We start from the raw sequence: 18496 nt of genomic DNA on the forward strand, positions 1-18496 counted from the left end.
CAGGAGTTGACTGTGGCTCAGATCATGAGCTCCTTATTGCCAAATTGAGACCTAAATTGAAGAAAGTAGGGAAAACCACTAGACCATATGGGCATGACTTAAATAAGATCCCTTATGATTAAACAGTGAAAGTGACAAACATATTCAAAGGTTAGATCTGATAGATGGAGTGTCTGAAGAACTATAGATGGGGGTTCGTGACATTTTCGAAGAGACAGGGATCAAGACCATCGCTAAGAAAAAGAAATGCAAAAAAGCAAAATGGCTGTCTGAGGAGGCCTTACAAATAGCTGTGAAAAGAAGAGAAGCAAAAAGCAAAGGACAAAAGGAAAGATATCCCCATTTAAATGCAGAATTGCAAAGAAAAGCAAGGAGAGATAAGAAAGCCTTCCTCAGAGATCAGTGCAAAGAAATAGAGGAGAACAATAGAGTGGGAAAGACTAGAGATCTCTTCAAGAAAATTAGAGATACCAAGGGAAGATTTCCTGCAAAGATGAGCTCAATAAAGCACAAAAATGGTATGGATCTAACAGAAGCAGAAGATATTAAGAAGGGGTGGCAAGAATACACAGAAGAACTGTACAAAAACCATCTTCACAACCCAAATAACCACGATGATGTGGTCAGTCACCTACAGCCAGACATCCTGGAATGTGAAGTCAAGTGGGCCTTCGGAAGCAGTGCAACGAATAAAGCTAGTAGAGGTGATAGAATTCCAGTTGAGCTATTTCAAATCCTGAAAGATGATGCTGTGAAAGCAGTGCACTCAATATGCCAGCAAATTTGGAGAACTCAGCAGTGGCCACAGGACTGGAAAAGGTCAGTTTTCCTTCCAATCCCAAAGAAAGGCAATACCAAAGAATGCTCAAACTACCATACAATTGCACTCAACTCACACGCTAGTAAAGTAATGCTCAAAATTCTCCAAGTCAGACTTCAACAATCCGTAAACTGTGAAATTCCAGATGTTCAAGCTAGTTTTAGAAAAGGCAGAGGAACCAGAGATCAAATTGCCAACATCCACTGGATCATGGAAAAAGCAAGAGAGTTCCAGAAAAAGATCTATTTCTGCTTTATTGACTATGCCAAAGCCTTTGACTGTGTGGAACACAATAAACTGTGGAAAATTCTGAAAGAGATGGGAATACCAGACCACCTGACATGCCTCCTGAGAAATCTGTATGCAAGTCAGGAAGCAACAATTAAAACTGGATGTGGAACAACAGACTGGTTCCAAATCGGAAAAGGAGTGCATCAAGGCTGTATATTGTCACCCTGCTTATTTAACTTATATGCAGAGTACATCATGAGAATTGCTGGGGTGGATGAAGCACAAGCTAGAATTAAGACTGCCGGGAGAAGTATCAATAACCTCAGATATGCAGATGACACCACGCCTATGGCAGAATGTGCAAAATAACTAAAGAGCCTCTTGATAAAAGTGAAAGAGGAGAGGAAAATGTTGGCTTAAAGCTCAACATTCAGAAAACTAAGATCATGGCATCTGGTCCCTTCACTTCATGGCAAATAGATGGGGAAACAGTGGAAACAGTGGCAGACTTTATTTTTTGGGCGGGTCTAAAATCACTCAGATGGTGACCTCAGCCAGGAAATTAAGACACTTACACCTTGGAAGGAAAGCTATGACCAACCTAGACAGCATATTAAAAATCAGAGACATTGCTTTGCCAACAAAGGTCTGTCTAATCAATGGTATGGTTTTTCCAGTAGTCATGTATGGATGTGAGTTGGACTATGAAAAAAGCTGAGCACTGAAGAATTGATGCTTTTGAACTGTGGTGTTAGAAAAGACTCTTGAGAGTCCCTTGGACTGCAAGGAGATCCAACCAGTCCATCCTAACGGAGATTAGTCCTGAGTGTTCATTGGAAGGACTGATGTTGAAGCTGAAACGCCAGTACTTTTGCCACCTGATGAGAAGAGCTGGCTCACCGGAAAAGACCCTGGAGGAGAAGGGGATGACAGAGGATGAGATGGTTGGATGGCATCACCAAGTCAATGGACATGATTTTGGATAAACTCCAGGAGTTGGTGATGGAAAGGGAAGCCTGGCTGGCTGCAGTCTGTGGGGTCGCAGAGAGTCAGACATGACTGAGCAACTGAACTGAACTGAACTGTTGTACCCATAGGTTGGACAAGCAATATCAGAACATTGGAGTTTAAAGAAGAGAGCATTTTCTTCCAGGGCCATGCAAGTAGATGGGTGGCTTATGCCTTAAAAAATCCTGAACTGCCCTCCCTGGGTTATCCCAGTGCACCAGCCCTAAGCAACCAGTATCATGCATCGAACTTGGACTGGCGACTCATTTCATATATGATATTATACATGTTTCAATGCCATTCTCCCAAATCATCCCACCCTCTCCCTCTCCCACAGAGTCCAAAAGACTGTTCTATACATCTGTATCTCTTTTGTTGTATGCAAAACCAATATTGCAAAGTAATTAACCTCCAATTAAAATAAATAAATTTATATTAAAAAAAATCCTGAACTTCCCAAAAGCTTTCAAGAATGTCCACTTAAAACTTGTGGGAGGGATGTGATTAGCTGTGACAAACTTCTTGCTGTCAGATATTTTATTCTTGAAGAAAAGTCACGGTGAGGTAACTGTTCCTGTAAACCTCTAGCAAAACAAATATCATTCTCTATGCTGAATGGTAAGATTCCAAGCTTGATTTTCACATTCCAAGGTCCTGGTTAGGAGGAGGAGATTCCTGGGCAAGCTGACTATCCTGTCTGAGGGCATTCATCCATCACCCTGTCTTGGTCCTCCCACCCGTGGTTAGTCACAGCTGAAGAGGCAGCTTTCAGTCTCTGGGCCCTTGACTTACCAAGGTCCCCACACCCTGCCCAGCCACCTTAAATGAGGGAGCCAGGTGCCCAGCCCACAGCTGCCCTCAGTCTTCTCAGTCTACCCTAATTGTGGGGGCGGGGGCTGGGTCCTGTAGACTCTGACCCAATCAGATTGCCACAAGCATTATGTCATGGAGGTGGGGATGGCAGGCAGATTGCCTACTGCTCTGAACCCTGGGCCAGGTCAGTGAGTGGCTCTAGAAATGTCTCTGTACCTCTGCAAGACTCGGCTTTTAGCCTGTCCCCAGGCTCCACGCGTTGTTACCCAGACCAAGGCCAGAGCACCTGCAGGGCCATGGAGGAAGGCTGAAATATATCTTTTACTACACTCTGCTGAGAGGCTATTGGTGGGCCTGGTCTTCTAACTCCTATGGTCTTTAGCTGAGGACGGCAGCTCCATGCCCCTCTTGCCCCTATTACCGTATCTTCCTTGGTGAGATTATTCAACATTTGACAGAAAGTTGGTAACTTAGACCATCATGGTCTATTTCCATTAGCCCAAGATAATCACATTCTACTCTGTTTCTATAACTCAGGTAAATTAACTAACAATATCATGTGATGATACAGTTTTTATCTTCCTCTAGCTGAAATATTATACTTAAAAAGCATAATGTCCCCTAGGACATATATATTGCAAATGGGGGAACCATTTATTCATTCACTGCTGGAGGTATAGTTGAATTGTAATATTTTAAAAACAATTTTTATTGGAATAGAGTTGCTTTACCATCTTATATTAGTTTCTGTTGTACATCAAAGTCAATCTATTATAGGCATACATAGATCCCTTCATTTTTGGATTGCCTTCCCATTTAGGTCACCACAGAGCACTGAGTAGAGTTCCTTCTACTTATTTATTTTTTTCATTTTTTTAATTCAAAGTAATTTATTTGTTTTAACTGGAGGATAATTACTGTACCATACTGTGATGGTTATTGCCATATGTCAACATTAGTGAGCCATAGGTATACAAGTGCTCACACATCTTTAAGCCACACTCACCTCCCTTCCCACCCTATTGCTATGGGTTGTTCCAGAGCACTGGTTTTAAATGCCCTGCTTTATGCATACATAAACCTGAATGATGATTTTCCTGCATGAAATGTGCAATTTTCTCTATATCACATGTGAGTTACGGGTGTAGAGTTTTCTACATTAAATTTGAAATCTGTATTTATGTTTGGAAATCTAGCTGTATATTTTTGGTCATGATAGATAACTATTGTACGTTTCATATCTGGATATCCCTGCACACGTTTTCCTACATAAATATGGAATGCTGTATATTTCACATAGGAAAATTTGAGCATATATTTTCCTGAATAAAGTATGGAATATTTTTACATTTTTTAATGAAAATCTCAGTTAAGATTTTCAGACATGAAGTATATAATTCTCCATAGTTCAAATATGAAACACCGAGGCAAAGTTTCATTATTGAACTAGAAATTTTGTACATTTCATAAATGATCCTCTAGGTACAGATTTTCCTACATGAAAGTTGGTATATTTTATATTTCACATGAAGAAATACGGACACGGATTTCCTTGTTTTGCGATACTCTATATTTCACATATGAAAATATGGGTGCTGATTTTTTTACATTAAATATGTAACTTTCTATATTTCACATTTGAAAATCTAGATAAAGATTTTCCTGCATGAAACATGCAATATGCTATATGAAAATCTGGAAAAGTTTTTCCTGCTTAAATATTGAATGTTTTATTTTACACTTATTAAAATCTATGTGCACATTCTGCACATGATATATGGAATTCTCTGTGTTTACCTTTGGAAAATATTGACATTCTTTTCCTTACATTAAATATTAAATTCTCTATAGAGGTCATATTAAAATATTAGCATGGGTTTTGTGGGCCTAGATTTTCAACTGTGAAAATATGTAATTCTGTATGATTCACGTGTGGAAATCTCAGTGCAAATTTTCCTAATTGAAGTATGAAAACATGTATATCTTACAGATGATAAGTGCGGATTTTCTGATATATTGCTATATGGGATTCTGCATATTTCATATAAGAAAATCTTATGATTTTTGGGGCATAGAATATGTAATTCTGATTTCACATATAGATATTTGGGAACAGATTTTCCTACATGAAATATGAAATCTCTATATGTCACATATTGAAATCTGTATACAGATATTCACACATTACATATGAAATTTTTCACATTTCCTATGTGGAAATCTCAGACCAGATAGTTTAGAAAATATATGGAACTCTCTATAGTTCCCAAGTAAAAACAAGATGAATTTTTGAGATGAAATATGGGTTTTTGCTCATTTCTCATATGAAAACCAGGGTACATATTTTCTTACATGACATATGAACAGTGTATATTTTAGATTGAAAATCTGAGTTCAGAATTTTTTACATGAAATATGGAATTTTCTGTTTCAAATGTGGAAATCTTACCTTAGATAATGCTTCTATGATATACATAATCCCTCTGTTTCCTATATGCATGTGGACCCTGATTTTGCTCCATAGTATGTGCAATTTGCTACATGTCACATAGGAATATCTTGGTCTAGATTTTCCCACATGAACTATGGAATTCTCTGTATTTCCTTTATCAAAATATGAGGACAGGTTAACTTTAGGAAAGATGGAACTTTTTTATATTTCACATTTGAAAATCTAGGTGTCGATTTTCTACATGAAATATGAAATTCTGTACATTTCTTGTATTAAGGTATTAGTGCAGATTTTCCTGCTTAAAATATGGAATACTCTATATTTCATATAGGAAAGCCTGAATGATGACTTTCTTACAGCAAATATGTAACTGTCTATATTTCACACATGAAAATATGGGTACAGATTTTTCTACATGAAGTATGAAATCTGTACTTCATGTTTGAAAATCTAGCTGTGTATGTTTGGTCATGATATATGGAATAATGCATGTTTCACATGTGGATATATGTGCACATATTTTCCTGCATGAAGAGAGAATCCTGTATTATTCACATAGGAAAATTTGAGCATCCATTTTCCTGCTGAATTATGGAATTCTACTTTCATAAATGAATTTCTCAATTAAATTTTCTGACAAGAGATATGCAATTCGCTACAGTTCAAATATGAAATTCCAGAAGCAAATATTCATTCCAGAAATACAAAATGTGTATATTTCACAAATGAAAATCTAGATAGAGGTTCTTACATGATGTGTGGTACTCTTTACATTTCATATAAAAGATCTGAGCACAGATTTCCTTGATTTAAATACAGACTAATTTATATTTCACATATGAAAATATGGGTACTGTGTGTTCTACAATATATGTATTTCTCTATATTTTACAAATGACATGTTGAATTTTTCCTATTGCATTTATAAATATTGGTTGCACATTTTCCTACACGGTATATGGAATTCTCTGTGTTTAGCATTTGAAAATATAGATGTTCATTTTCCTACACTAAATAATAAATGCCCTAAACTTCACATATTAAAATATTAGCATGGGTTTTGTAGACATAGATTCTCAAATGTGAATGGGGAATTTTGTGTTCTGCATGTGGACATCACATTAGAAGTTTTCCTAAATGAAATATGGACTTCTGTATATTTTACAGATGATAATTGGAAGAGAGGTTTTTCTGCTATATTGATACATGGGATTCTGTATTTTTAATATACAAAAATCTTAATTAAGATTTTATTACAGAAATATGTAACTGTCTATATTTCATATTATACCAAACTGGGAAAAACTTGACCTACATGAAATATGAAATCTTTACTTTTCACATATATTAATCAGAACAGATTTTCATACATGACATAAGAAAGTTTCCATGTTTTATATAAGGAAATGTCATCCCAGATATTCATACAATAAAATGCTGAACTCTACAATTCATATATGAAAATACAGTTGCCAATTTTCCCACATGAAATGTGGAATTCTCTATATATCACATTTGAAACCTGGCCACCCACTTACCACAAAATATGAAATCTTCTATATATCATATATGAAAATCTCTGCTCAAAGTTTCCTCTAGGAAATACTGAACATTATGTATGTCACATCTGAAAAACTGGGTGCTAATTTACCCACGTGCAATCTGGAATTGTGTATATTTTTGATATCAAAATCTGTGCACCAATATTACTACTTAAAAAATGGAATTCTGTATATTTCACATGTGAAAATAGGGTGAAATTTTACTCAGTTAAAAATGAAATTCTCTATATTTTACATATGAAAATGTCAGTGCTGAATTTATGTCATGAAACATTGAACTTTTTGTATTTCACTTTATGAAAATCTGTATGCTGAGTTTCCTACATGAAATATTGTATTTTCTATACTTCATATATGAAAATCTGGGTGGTGACTTTCTTACATTAAATATTCAATTCTCTATATTTCACAGATGAAAATCATGGCTTTAGTTTTCTTCAGATATGGAGAACCAATATGGTATTGGAGTTATCTCTATGTCACAAATGAAAATATGTGCACCACTGTTTTTTCATGAAATATGGAATTATTTGTATTTCTTATGTCAAAATCTAGGCTTAAACACTCTTTCATGGAACTTGGAATTCTGTATATTTCACATATGAAGATCAGAATGGAGATTTTCCTATAAGAAATATGAAGTCACTGTATTTCATATGAATCACTGGTTCTTCAGGTACTGACACATTTCTTCCCTGTTTGTCCCTGTGCCTTGCACATGCATGTGTACAGGTGTTTGTTTGTGTCACCTGTGTTTGTGTGTGTGTTCATGGGCCCAGGCCCCTGCTGACAAGGAGATGAAGGCAAAAGAACATGAGAGGTCTAACAATGAGTAGAGGAGGCAGGAGACATCGACAGACTAGGGGAGACAGGTCCATGCATCTCTGTGGTGCCCCTGTCCAGGACAAGAATGAGCAAAGGATGGCCAGTGACAACTCTGGGTAGTGAGTCCACAAATCTGCAATTACCTCAGGAGACAAAGACAAACTCACAATTTCTGCTGTGCTGTTGTGTGTGTTTGTATCCATAAGAGGGGTTGGAGGGTTTGCAGAGTCAGCCAGCATAAATCAAGTGCTGTGGGCCTCTAAAATCATTACCCGTGGACCCCTCAGTCTGAGGAGCCATTGGCCCTGATTAAAACTCTTCAAGAAATGGGCATAGAAGGAACCTACCTCAACATAGTAAAGGCCACATTTGATAAGCCCACAGCAAATATTATTTTCAATGGTTAAAAAGTGAAAGCATGCCCCCTAACATCAGGAACAAGAAAAGAGTGTCCACTGTCACCACTATTATTCAGTCCAGTTTTGGAAGTCCTAGATACAACAATCAGAGAAGAAAAAGAAATAAAAGGAATCCAGATCCGAAAAGAAAAAGTATAGCACTCACTGTTTGCAAATGACGTGATGCTGTAAATAGAAAACCAAGATGCTATCAGAAAATTACTAGAGTTAATCAGTGAATTTAGCAAAGTTGCAGGATAAAAAATCAATACACAGAAATAATTTGCATTCCTACATACTAACAATGAAAAATCAGAAAGAGAAATTAAGGAACCAATTCCATTCACCACTGAACAAAAAGAATAAAACATCTAGGAATAAACTTACCTAAGGAGACAAAAGAACTGTATACAGAAAATTATAATTTGATGAAAGAAATCAAAGATGACATAAACAGATGGAGAGATATTCCAGGTTCCTGGGTAAGAAGAATCAATATTGTGAAAATGACCATACTACCAAATGCAATCTACAAATTCAATGTGATCCCTATCAAAATACTAATGGTGTTTTTCATAGAACTAGAACAAAAAATATCACAGTTCATATGGAAACACAAAAGCCCCTGAATAGACAAATTAATCTTGAGAACGAAGAATGGAGCTGAAAGAATCAACTTACCTGATTTCAGATTATACTACAAAGTTATAGTCATTAAGACAGTACGTTGCTGCTGCATTGCTTCAGTCGTGTCCGACTCTGTGTGACCCCATAGATGGCAGCCCACCAGGCTTCCTGTCCCTGGGATTCTCCAGGCAAGAACACTGGAGTGGGTTTCCATTTCCTTCTCCAATGCATGAAATTGAAAGTGAAGTCGCTCAGTCATGTCCGACTCTAGCGACCCCATGGACTTCAGCCTACCAGGCTCCTCCATCCATGGGATTTTCTAGGGAAAAGTACTGGAGTGGAGTGCCATTGCCTTCTCCAAAGACAGTACGTTACTGGCAGAAAAAAAGAAGTATAGGCCAATGGAACAAGATAGAAAGCCCAGAGAAAATCCCATACACATATGGGCACCTTATCTTTTACTTAGGAGGCAAGAATATACAATGGGAATAAGACAGCACTTTCAATAAGTGGTGCTGGAAGAAGTAGACAACTAAGTGCAAAAGAATTAAATTAGAACACTTCCTAACACCATACACAAAGTTAAACTCAAAATGGACTAAAGACCTAAATGTAAGACCAGAAACTATAAAACTCTTGGAAGAAAACATAGGCAGAACACTGTATAACATAAATCATAGTAAGATCCTCTATGACAAACCTCCTAGAAAAAAGGAAATAAAAACAAAAACAAATAAGTGGGCGCTATTTAAATTTAAAAGTTATTGCATAGCAAAGAAAACTATAAACAAGGTGAAAAGACCACCCTCAGATTGGGAGAAAATAATAGCAAATGAAACAACTGACAAAGTATTAATTTCCAAAACATACAAACAGTTCATACAAGTCAATACAAGAGAAACAAACAACCCAGTCAAAAAGTGGGCAAAAGTCCTAAACAGATATTTCTCCAAAGAAGACATACAGATGGCTAATAAACACATGAAGAGATGCTTACCATAACTCATTATTAGAGTGTTAGTTTGTCAGTTGTGTCCAACTCTTTGTGAACCCATGGACTGTAGCCTGTCAGGCTCCTCTGTCCATGGAATTTTCCAGGCAAGCATACTGGAGTGGGTTGCCATTTCCTTCTCCAGGCCATCTTCCTGACCCAGAGATTAAACCCGGGTCTCCTGCACTGCAGGAAGTCTCTCTACTGTCTGAAGCACCCCAGAAGCTCTTTATTAGTGAAATACAAATCAAAACTACAATGGGATATCACCTCACACCAGACAGAATGGACATCATCAAACAATCCACAAGCAACAAGTGCTGAAGAGGGTGTGGAGAAAAGGGAACCCTCCTACACTGCTGGAATGTAAATTGATATAGCCACTATGGAAGACAGTATGGTACTTCCTTAAAAAAAAAAAAAAAAGCTACGAATAAAACCACCATATGACCTAGCAATCCCACTATTAGGCATATACCCTTCAAAAACCAAAGCCAAAAAAGACATATGTATCCCAGTGTTCACTGCAGCACTATTTACAGTAGGCAAGACATGGAAGCAAGCTAGATGTCAATCGACAGGGGAATGGATAAAGAAGCTGTGGTGCATATATACAATGGAATGCTAGTCAGCCATAGAAAAAAAGGAATGCCTCTGAGTCAGTTCTAAGGAGGTGGATGAACCCAGAGCCTATTATACAGAATGAAGAAAGTTAGAACAAGAAAAAACAAATACCGTGTATTAATGCATATATATGGAATCTAGAAGGATGGTACTGATAAACCTGTTCGCAGAGCAGCAATGGAGACACTGACATAGAGAACAGTCTTATGCACAAGGATAGGGGAGAAGAGGGAGAGGGTGAGATAAACGGAGAGAGTAGCAATGGATGCATTTATACTAACATATGTAAATAGACAGCCAATGGGAATTTGCTATATGACTCAGGGAACTCAAATGGGGGCTCTGTAATAGCCTAGAGGGGTGGGAATAAGCGGGAAGTGGGAGGGATTCAAGAAGGAAGGGGCATATGTACACCTACACTCATGGTTAATTCAGGTTGAAGTGTGACAGAAATCAAACCAATACTGTAAATAATAATCAATCAATGATAAATATTGTTTAAAAAGCTAAAAAAAAGGTTATTTGGAAATTATCTAGAATGTCGCATGTGAGAGAAAAAATAAAAAACTTAATATGTGGTCTTTTGCCTTCCAGGTTTTGTTCTCGTAATTTTTTAAAAGTATGAGATAGGGGAGTTAATGTTGTCATGATTCTGTATCTGTTGTTCTGTTTATCTTTATATTATACTATGGTTATGCTACTTTCCATAATAATGAGGGTGCTCCACTAATGTTGGTCAGAGGAAACACATGTTGAGATGTTCATTTGGACCAGGAACTGTTCTCTGTGATGTGTGCATTCTGACATGACACCCCATGGTCTTTCAAGCACTTAGGAGAAACTGTGTTCAATCAATACACAGATCCATACACAGTAAAGTTTCCTGCAGATAGACATGTTGATCTGCCTTTTGATCCAGAGCACACTAGACACTTCAATGTATTCCAGACTGGGGGTCAGATACAACACGTCTCTGTTCCTCTCTGGCCTGGGCAACAATCTGACTCAGCTCTTCCAGGGAGGTGACTTTGGGCAAATTCATTCACCCATTAACCACTACATGTTTCTGCTTCCTTAGCTGCGGAAAGGGATGATAGCATTAAAAATTCTTACCTCATAGTGTTGTGATGAGTACTCAAAGACTTTATTATACCTGTACATATGGAGAGCTAACCATGGTTCAGAGGGTTGAGCTTATCTTCTTGCCTCTCTTCACTTCTGTTTCTGCTTGTACTCACACCCCCCTGTCCCTGCCCCAACTCTTTTCCCCTACCACCCCAACTCCACTCTCTAGCACCTGTGCCCCATCCTCAGACTCTCCATCCAAAAACATGGCTGATAATCTCATGATTTACGTCAGAAAATATCCATACCATCACCCTTGAATTAAAAATCATGAATATTGGCAGAAGAAATAAGAAACAGACTAAAACTGGCAATGTGAAAACTACACATTAAATAAAGCATTACTGATGAAAGTCTGACTATTAATGTTTTCATGTCTTCATCAGATTCAGATTTTCAGAATTTGATACAGGAGAATTAGACTTGATAAAAAGAATGCAAAAAAAAAAAAAAATGTGATGCGGGACCACAGCCTTTAAATTTCCATCTATAAGGTTTTTAAAACTTTACATACTCATGTTCTATAATGGTTCAGTGACCACTTATTTCCTGTCATTATACAGATCATATGAAGGGGTTATTGGACTTGTAATTTCATAGAGAATATGCACTAAACTTTTCCATATGAGCACATGATGAAACCTCAGTTTTGCATTTAGGCTTCACAATATCCTCATTGGAAGAGGCGGATACTCATTATGCTAAAAAAAAAAAAAAAAAATCCTTCCCCCATGCCTCATTCACTGGGTTCTTGAGGCCCTGAAGGGCTGAAGTGACACTGCAAGGTCCATGTGGTGAGTCAAGGTGGTCTTAACACTGTGTCCCTGGTACACTATCCAGGGAAATGTGGAACAGCAATAATATTAACTACAGTAATGACAACAGCTAGAATCGACTGGGAACATACCATATGGCACATACTGTTCTGACGATTTCCCATGTCTTAACATGGTCAGTCTTCTACAGTGCCCGATGAAGTAGTTAAATTTACTCCAAGCTAGTGCTTCTATGTGGCTAATGGAGGAATGAGCCACAGAGAAACTATGTAACTTGCTCAGTGTCACCCAGCAGTCAGGGAGCCACCGGTCTGGATGCATTGTGGAAAACTCAGTGTGTTCTGCATTTCTAGTCAAGGGTAAGATCCAACTGCTATGGCAAAATATGTCGAATAAAAGCTACCACATAACAGAAATTGATCTTACATCAAGGAAATGCACACTAAATAGAAATTCAATTTCTTCAGAAATCTTTCAGATAGAGGCTTTGAAAGACTGGAACTAGGATGTTTTGTAGAAACGATGGTCTGAAAGCCTCCTCAGAACAGCAGACAGCATGTCAGTGAGTCTCCGAGACTGGAGGTCGTGGGTTCCTGCATCAGAGAAGGCAGCAAACCCCTGTCACCTACACAAGCTCCAAATGGAGACAGAGCCTGGCAGGAGTCAAAATAAGACCATTCCTCTGCTCTGGTACTGCCTAGACAAGTTGTCCATGTCAATCAGAACTGAGGAATTCTAAAAAAAAAATGCAGATTTCATGATCCACATTCAGTGAATCTCACTTAGTGCAGCTACAATAGTGCCCTAGAATCTGTCACTTTTCATTATGCTTGGGAAACTCTCAGGGACTTTATTAAACCCCTTTAGTAGAGAGACTGTCTGAAAAATAAGGGAAATAGCAATCAGAACAGATATGAGAAAAAAAAATAGAGATGATCAACAAAACCCAAAGCTGGCTCTTTAAAAGATCAATACAAATTCATAAACTTCTACTCATATACAAAAAAGAGAGCTAGATAACTAAAGACAACACTTACCAATATCGAGAGTAAAACAGATTTCAGATTCCACAGAAATTAAAAGGATTCTGTGAATGATTCTAAATAATGGCATCTGGCAATTTCAGTGAAAAGAACTAACTAAGTTCAGCCACAAAGAAATAGATAATCTATTGAAAAACCTTGTAGTTGAAAAATTTACAGAAATCTTCAGGCCCAGGTGGTATCCCTGGCACAAAAGAGAAAGAGAGGGAAAAAATGGGTAGGGACAGAGAAAAGGTGACTATATTCTAATACAATCAGTTACTCAAGGTAAAATGGGGCAAATCCAAGCAATGTGATGAAGCCATTGGTTTTTATTTTCTCATTGTCCTCCAGCTTCCCATTACTACCTCCCTCCTTTGCCCCAGTTGCTTTCTCCTTCTTAAGTCCTGCCCTCCACCAAGAGTAGCAATATTGTGAGGCACTATTCCCACATTATAACTGATATCCGCTGGTTAACTGACATTCTATCATCCCAACAGCTGGTATACTCAAGCTCTCTGTCTCTCACCATGGACCAGAAGGTTTCACTCCTAATTTCAGGTATAGCTAGGAGAGAAGGTGCAGAGCACACATTGGATTCTTGAGTCCTTCATCTGTGAAATGCAGATGACCACAAACTGTGGGAAAAAACAGAGACAGCAGCACAAGACCCTTTCAATGAGTGCTAATCCAAACAAAATATGCCAATCCCAGAGCATCACAGGACTCCTTGACATTCAGAAGCATGCCAAGTAGATTTCCCTGCCAGGACTGTTGCATTTATTGTTCCTTCTGCCTGGAAAGCTCTTCCTTCAGGTAAGCCCATGGCCTGCTCCCTCACTTCCTCCACATCTCTGCTTAATTGCCATCTTTCAAGGAGACTTTCCCTCATTATCTTGAATAAAATAATAACATCATACCTATACACACCCTTTCCCCTGATCTAGCATTATCTTTCTTCATAGTGCCTGCCACCCTTGATTTACTTACTGACAATCAGGTCTATGAAATGAGAGACTTGGTCCATTTTGTCCTGTCACAAACTCCTCGAATTAGGGCTCTGGTATATGGCAGGTGCTCAGAAAACATTTGCTGAAGGACAGCCGGGAACCAGGCCCTTTACACACATTGCTAACGTGCACAGGTGCCCTCCAAGACGGACACTGGCCCCACTGTATTAATTATCATACATACTGAGATTCCAGGAGACGGGTGACACACTCAACAACACACAGTCAGCATGTCAGGTTCCAGGCTTCGGAATCATATCTGCCAACTTTCAAATCCTCAGTTCCTGGACAGAGACCTCACAGCCAAGAATGCAAGAGGCTTTATTTCTAACACAACGACTCCACACAGCTCAGGTAGATACCCAGAGACACCAAAAACAGGTCACTGTGTATCTGCACAGAGAGCTCACAACTCGAGTCTCAGACCCGCAAACACGACGGAGACCAAACACACTGCGACAAAGAGCCTCCAAACAAACCAAGGTCTTCAAGACAGAAACAAATGAGAATTGCACAGATACTTCACATCATGGAGACTGACTTCCGAACCACTCCGGACACTTACTAACCTAATACTGAAACCCCTAAATAGAAGGACAGGACTTTGAGTAACTCAAGAACATCATACAACCTGAAGATAAAGTTCCCAGACAAATGGAAAAGCTGCACCCTGTGCACAGACACCAAGCAGCTGATAGTTCACACCCTAAGACAAAACCCTCCTCAAAGCAGCTCAGAGACATCACAACTTGGGACCCAGAATCAAAAGCTCAGAGATCTCACATTCTGGGGAGCAGACGCCTACACAGACAACTCACACCCAGGGACTCAAAGGCCCCAAAGCTCCAAAAAATGCACATCCCGGCATACAGGCACACACATCCTAGAAGCTTTGGACTATGGCTTGCAAAATCCACTCAGATCAAATATCCCATCACCCACGATCCTGGCCAATGGCTCAGAGAGATCAAATGTACCCAAAACAGCATCTGTGATGTCATACGTAGCCATACACAACCCCAAGCTCCCTGACACAGGTTACTCTCCAGGGAGAGACACAAAACAAGCCCAGAGACCTCTCCCTGGTCATGAATTGCATACATCTGTGCGACTTACCGCGCGTTGCCATATGATCCAGACTGAGTGAGAGCTAAGACTGAAACAGCGTCACTCTGCACAGCCACTGACTGTGCCGAACCTCGCCACTAACCAAGGCAGCGATTCAACCCCTTCAGGAAAAGCGGTAAAACTCGAAGAAAAAACACACACTATGAAAAGCCGCGCAAGCAAACGCAGGCGCCTCTCGCCCAGAGTTCCAGCTCCGCGACCTCAGTACCTGTCTAAGACAGGCAGCCTATGGGAACCGAGCAAGAGACGAAAGAGGTCGGGAGGAGCCGGACTTCCGCGTGTACCCGAGCCCTGGAAGAGCTAATTCTGGCTATCTCCCGGTCTCCGTATCCTCAAAGCGGCAGCCAATCTCTCGCTCTGTAGCCATCCCCACGTTGGTTGAGAACATGTAGAAACGAAGGGGTGGAGTTGGAAAAAAGACAAAGAAAGTTGCAGCTTAATATCGGTGTCCACTCGAATTCAAATGCGGCGGGAAGATGGAGTGGAGCGAATGTGGTTGGACCTAGTGGCACCATGAGTGCCTCCGCTGGGAACTCTGGTCGATGCCCGACGCGGTGTCAGGGCACCCTCTGTTTTTTCACACACACTCTCCCAATGGTACCTTCCAGAGTGGGCGGTCCTACCGCTACCCTTCAGCGTCATATTTCAGGACCGAACTGTTTCTTCTCGAGCGCCACTTGATGGTGAGATTGGGAAACAACAGAAGTACATGCCCAGGATGATATGCAACGGGTAGAAAGACAGTCAGTATGAAAACCTCACAGATTGCCACACTCTTGGACTCAGAAAAAAGTCTTAAGAAACTGAAGATTACTCCTCTGTGGTGGCCACTATTGTAACAGGAAGCATTCAAAGAATTTTCTCTGTGCTGGGCATTGGCCCTGGTGCTTCTTTGTGCTTTCTTGTTAATACAGAGTAGGTCTCATGGGGAAAACCAGCCACAGTCCCCCAACTGGCAGGAGAGATAAAGCTTCTGAGAATGGGATCTGAAGTCCTGGTATGGGAACGGCCTCTGTCGCTGACTGCGAGTGATATGTGAAAGGACAACAGGACTTTCCATTCTGTTAGGAAAGGGGTCATCTCCAAGGGGACCCAAGGACACCGTGTATGTGGCATAAAGACCACAGCTTTGTCATCTTGTCATCCCTGAATATGTTCCTTAGCAGAATCCTCAGCCTGTCTAGCTGTGCCTCTCTCAACAAGTTTAATTTATTCATTCTGTCATTCATTCATTGTATCCACAGTATGTGTGAAGCACAACTATGAGTGTTAGGAAGGAGAAAATCAACCTTTCCCTCATGGAATGTACATTCTTTTGGGATCATACAGCCCCAAAAATCTAAGAAATTTTTCAGGTGTTTGTAACCACCATAATTAAAATTAAATCAGGATACTGAAATAGAGAGAGGGGATCATGTCTAGAAAGATTGGTCAGGGAAGTTCTTTCTAAGATTGTGACATTTTAGCAAAAGCCTAGAGGAGATGCCTATGTGGGAGAAAAGTACCCCAGATAGAGATAATGGCCAGTTGAAAAATTGGAGTGTAGAACTCAGTGTCATGTGTGTGAAGAGTGAGGAGGCCAGTGTGACTGTCACAGCATAATGGAGGGATAACCAGGAGATTGGATGAGAGAGGTAATGCGGGGCAGGTCCCATAGGGCCTAATGGCCATGGGGAGGACTTTGACTTGAGCCCCAGGAGGGTTCTTACAAGAAAAGCCCCCATGCTTCCTTCAGAGGCCCAGGTCACACAATGATTTTTGAGGAACGCCTGGTTCACCCCAAGAAAACCACAGGCCCTCTGAAGCTGAATGTGCCTTTCCTCGAATTCCCCACTCTCAAGGGGAATCCCCCCTACTCCTCCCAGTGAACATCCATGTCAATTGATGATACCCTCAGGTGAGAACAAGGACCCTCATGGTGTGAGCGAGGTCACATTCAGTCTTGCAAAGGCAAAGAGGGACTATGTAACAGGCATGAGGTTGTCCAGGAGAAAGACAAAGCTAGAGCATTAGAAGAGCAGAGAGACTATTTCTGGAAGCAAAGAGACCCCACTTAGTTGTGCACCCACCTATGGGCCTCCAGCCCTGCTACTGGATGATGTACCCGTCTCTACAGGAGAAAAGAGGCCCCTCCCCGGGGACTGCCTCTAGGGAATGACTCAGTTGCCCATGGCCTGGGCCTCAGTCAAGCTCCCTTGACACACATCAGGGGCCTCTGCCCATCAAAACAAGGACATGTTCCAGTCATGGGGAGGCTCATGCTGTACAAAGGGTCCCTCACAAACTGTTCTGTTCAGACTGCTCTCATGCTGACCTCAGTGCCAATGAACGCTTTAATGGGGGAAAGAGAGGCAAGGATCTCTGCATTTGTGGTGGAGCCTCATACAAATTGGTGAATGTGAGGTTTCTCCCCACCTGCTTAGAGGCTCACTTCTGTGACTTTCAGCACCACCTCCCAGGGAATTAGAAGGTTACGTTATATATATCTGATAACGAGCTGGATGTATGATGGGGAGACACAGAGACATATCCTGATGGTGCATCAGTCACAGGGTCCTTGTGGCCCTGTGCAAACGCCCCCCTCTCCCACCTCCTGGCCAGGGTTGTGCTGAGTCCTTCCTGCCTCGTACAAGGAACCCAAGCTTACATCCAGTTCCTCCCCTCCTCATGTGCTGACACCTTCCATCTCCACTGGGCTTTGGGTTGGGCTCCCATCTGCAAATGGTGTCCTCCTTGTTGTGGTTTGGGCAGATTGAGTGAGTGAATGTGTGAACACAGTTTTGGTCACAGGGCCACTATCAAGGGTGGCAGTCATGTTGACAAGGTTTGTGTTTATCAGGATTATTACCATGGGCTCCTGTGAACTGCACATCACTTACTAACTCCCTGAGGATTGGGCCCCAGGCTTTTATCTCTGTAGGGAGGATGGTAGAAATCATATCAAATGTGAAATCACAGGTCTGCTTCTAAGACCTGTGAGAGTGGGGTCCATCCAGCCTTCCTCTCAAGAAAACTCTCATTTCCAGATACATGAACACCTCAGAGGCCCAACGCACTGTACAAAGACCACCTTCCCCCAAATAG

At 40.4% G+C, this 18496-nt stretch overlaps 1 long non-coding RNA gene across 3 annotated transcripts in view; it reads right to left on the reverse strand.

Moving 5' to 3' along the window:
• The window catches only part of LOC113887355, a 28488-nt gene extending 12520 nt beyond the window's left edge, over nt 1–15968 (reverse strand). For 2 of the 3 annotated variants that reach the window (XR_003509719.1, XR_003509717.1), the window contains exon 1: nt 15401–15968. This is a non-coding gene — a long non-coding RNA (uncharacterized LOC113887355). Of the gene's footprint in view, nt 1–13289 lie in introns of all 3 variants that reach the window. The other variant, XR_003509718.1, reaches the window with a different exon arrangement.
• Between the last annotated feature and the right edge of the window lie 2528 nt (nt 15969–18496).

This window comes from Bos indicus x Bos taurus, chromosome X, assembly GCF_003369695.1.
Source record: "Bos indicus x Bos taurus breed Angus x Brahman F1 hybrid chromosome X, Bos_hybrid_MaternalHap_v2.0, whole genome shotgun sequence".
Taxonomy (NCBI): Eukaryota; Metazoa; Chordata; class Mammalia; order Artiodactyla; family Bovidae; genus Bos; species Bos indicus x Bos taurus.